We start from the raw sequence: 4,133 nt of genomic DNA, 5'->3' as shown, positions 1-4,133 counted from the left end.
GGCCCTTTTCTTTAACCGGTTTGACTTTGTCCTCTCTTACAGACCTGGTTCCAAGAATATTAAGCCTGATGCTCTGTCAAGGCAGTTCGAGTCCCAGGAAGAGGAGGGCAGGTCAGAGCCCATCATACCAAGGTACAGAGTGCTGGCAGGCATCCAGTGGGACTTGGAGACAGCAGTACGGAAGGTCCAGATTCACCAGCCTGACCCAGGTAATGGCCCATCGGGTCGCCTCTTTGTGCCTAACACCATCAGGTCGAAAGTACTGCAGTGGGGTCATGCCGCACTGTCATCTGGACATCCAGGGGTCCTAAGAACCCTGAGGCGGATCCAGTCTAAGTTTTGGTGGCCCAATATGGGAACTGATGTCTGGAGGATGGTTGCTGCATGTTCCACTTGCGCCCGGAATAAGGAACCTAGAGCCCTCCCTCAAGGTAGACTACATCCCCTCCCTATCCCGAGACGACCCTGGTCCCACATATCCATGGATTTTGTTAGTGGCCTCCCCAGTTCTCAAGGTAACGCAGTGATTCTTGTTGTAGTCGACAGATTTTCTAAGGCATGTCATCTCATTCCCACCCCTAAGATTCCTACAGCAGGCCAGACGGCAGAACTTCTCATGCAACATGTCTTTAGGATTCATGGGTTTCCCCAGGATATGGTGTCTGATAGGGGTTCCCAGTTTACCTCAAGATTCTGGAAAGCTTTTGGACATCTAATTGGTTCCACTATCAGTTTGTCCTCAGGGTTTCATCCCCAATCCAATGGCCAGACAGAGAGAGTGAACCAGGAGATTGAGAAGACCCTCAGGTGTCTGGTCTCGAACAGAGTATGTGGAGTTTCCAGCTGGTCTGAGCAGAATTTGCCCATAACACCCTCCATCACTCCTCATTGGGTATGTCTCCATTTGAATGCCAGTTTGGGGTTCCCCCCCCTCTCTGTTTTCTGAACGGGACCTTCAAGCACAGGTTCCAGCAGCGGCCCAGTTAGTCCGAAGGTGCCGGGGGGTCTGGCGGAGAGCTCAGGCTGCCCTGTTAGTCATCCTGGGAACAACAGAAACAGGCCAATCTACGTCGGCGGATTGGTCCGTCATTCCGTCCGGGGCAGAGAGTGTGGCTTTCGACTAGAAACATTCCATTGCACCTCGAGTCACGGAAACTGGGTCCTAGATACATTGGACCTTTCAAGATTCTCAAGAAAATAAACCCAGTCTCTTACCGACTCCAATTGCCCAGGTCTATGCGCATACACCCCACATTCCATGTTTCATGCCTCAAACCTGTCATCTACTCTCCTTTTTCTCCTGCAGTTAGACCACCTCCAGTTCCTCAGATGGTGGGGGGGCAACCAGCTTACTCCGTGCAGAGACTTTTGGACATGCGCAAAGTACGGGGAGGGGTCCAATATTTGGTTGACTGGCAAGGCTATGGTCCAGAAGAGCGCTCGTGGGTACCAGCCAGAGACATACTGGACCCAGAGCTCATCAGGGACTTCCAACAACAGTCGAACAGCACTGAAAGGAACGTCAGGAGCCGTTCATCAAGAGGGGGCTCCTGTAAGACTTTAGCTGGCAGTACTTCCTCCTACCACTAGGGGTCACACTCCTGCCATGACCAGCAGTATTACTCCCAGCCACAAGGGGGCGCGGGATGTCTGCTGCCTGCAATCTTCCTCCCAGTTGCCAGGGGGCAACCATTGGCAAGAACTCTCAGCTCTGCTTGGCAATTATTGTTGATGATACTCACCTGTGTAGGGCCCTATTTAAGTTGCCTTTAGCCATTGTGTTTTGTTCAGTCTTGAGCCTACCTACCTGTGTATCCTGTTGCTAACTAGTCTTTTGTAAGCCATTGTGCTTGTTTTTGTTTTCTCCTTTTTGTGACTATTGGAAGCCTTGCTTCTGGTTTTGTTTGTACTTTGTTCCTTGTTTTTTTTGAATCTCTACAAGTAAAAATACTTGGAGTTTGTATTTCTCGTCTCCGTGAGATTTTGACATTCCTCTGCACTTGGGTCTAGAAAATCCTCAACCTGGAGTTAGCTCACTCAGGAAGAGCGCCAGCTCTGTGTCCAGGAGATCGGGGTTCTAGCCCAGCTAAGACAACACTCAAGATCATTTGTCTATAGTCTGGCTGTCCCTGCATCTGTATCATTCCATGTTGTAATCACTGAAAAATGGATTTCACTGTGGGATGTCATGTAATTTGGCACATTTTGGATTAAGTAATAATAAAATAAAAATAGATCAATAATAGCTCAAACGGTGATTATTAAACTGCAAAAAGCACTGCTATTTCAATATAAAGTCTGCATGGACTCTACTGGGCCCATATAATGTGTTAACATTAATATATGGATTATACACAGGTGTTTTACACAAGTATTTTAAATATGCACTGCATTGTGTTGGGTTTTACGGTTAAACTAAATGTCCATAAACCTAACGGATAATGTCCTTGCAGAAAATTGATGCAAAAACAGAGATAATTGTACATGCCTAATCAGTTGGATTAATTGAACAATTTAACACATTTATTTAATAACAATTTAACACACAAACTTTACTTCAGATTAAGGAAAAAATCATATAATTTCAATGTCAGCAATACATGTTTTATCTCAAATGCAGGATGTTTGTAGACACAGTTTACACACCTTGTGCTTTTTATGAAGCATCACAAACTATGAATTTCATTTAAGAGGCGTTACGCAATCATTTCGGATTGGTTGTCTTTATATTTTGATCCTGATCCTGTACATATTCTCTGAATTAATCTGTGCAAACTTGGATGACTTCATGTAAAATACATCCAAAGGCATCATCCTTAAGTTTTGCCAAGGCTGCTAAGAAGATATATGATGTGTTTTACAAAGCAGGTTTTTGAACACTTCAAAACTCACAAACACTTGAGAGCATAAACTCATGACTTTAAGTCAATCAAATTATTTTACAAGAGCAATCTCTATCCACACATTACATTTTACATCTCTCTTGCATTGACAGCAGGAATCGCATGTGTAGTTTCAACTGATCTTGAAAGCCCAGAATCACTCTGTGACCGTTTCCTCTCACCACAAGTGTTTGCCAGCAGGAGGGCACATAAAGGCCGAGAAACTCCAGAACTCCCACCTCACCTCTTCCTCCACACACTCTCCAATTAATCACGCTGTGGCTTCTTTCACACTGGAACTGTTAGGATTCGCTTAGTGTCCAGCCTCTCCCATCTGTCACTACAAAGCTTCCAAGCAATTTCCAACAAGATGGTACTTAATTATAATACAAAGGCCCCTGAATTCGACTTCCTCTGTGACCCATGAAATGCTGTGATATTGTCTGCATTGCAACTTCATTGTCTGGAAAGTATGACTCGCTCTGGCAGCTCTGTTAAGGAAGACGGGTCTTGCATATGGGATAGCAATTTGATTTGCTTCGCTCCAGTAGTTCATGGCTCCAGGGTAGGCATGGTTATGATCAAGAGAGGGAAGGAAAGAGACAAAATGATTACACAGCGATGAATACTATGATGACAAACATCACAAGACATTGTGCATGTGCATAAAAAGCTCAAAAAATATGTCTGCAGATGCTAACTGTATCAAATTATTATGCCAGACCATTTAAGACACAAAACACCCAATGAGACCATGTGCCAAGTTCGTTTGTCCAATATGGAGAGAAAGTTTTAAAAAATACCTCGGAGGCCCTGATTTACTAAAATCTTAAATAAAGGGTATTATGTGCTTGTGAAATCTAACAAATTGCAAGCATGCTCTGTAGGCGTATTGTGGGTGATTTCCTAAGAGTAATTGTGAAAATAGTCACACATGTAAATTGTCTGGACACGGCCATATTTAAAGAAGGCTTATTGTGTGTGGTACAATTTACCAAATATTAGCCATGCTACTTATTTGCGACTTCATTAATAGTCAAAGATAAAAGTAAAAGATATTTCAAAGGATGTTGTAATCAAAGAGTTACTGGTAACCATTGATTTCCATAGTATGGGGAAGTCAGTGGGGACCAGCATCTGTTTGGTTACCCAAATTCTTTAAAATAACTTCATTTGTGTTCATCAGAAGAAAGAAATTCATACAGGTTTGGAACAACTTGTGGTGAGTAAATGATGAAAAAAAATTGTATG

Source organism: Sinocyclocheilus rhinocerous, unplaced genomic scaffold (genome assembly GCF_001515625.1).
Source record: "Sinocyclocheilus rhinocerous isolate Xijiao unplaced genomic scaffold, SAMN03320098_v1.1 scaffold818, whole genome shotgun sequence".
Classification (NCBI taxonomy): Eukaryota; Metazoa; Chordata; class Actinopteri; order Cypriniformes; family Cyprinidae; genus Sinocyclocheilus; species Sinocyclocheilus rhinocerous.
Note: the sequence above shows the minus strand (reverse complement) of the source record.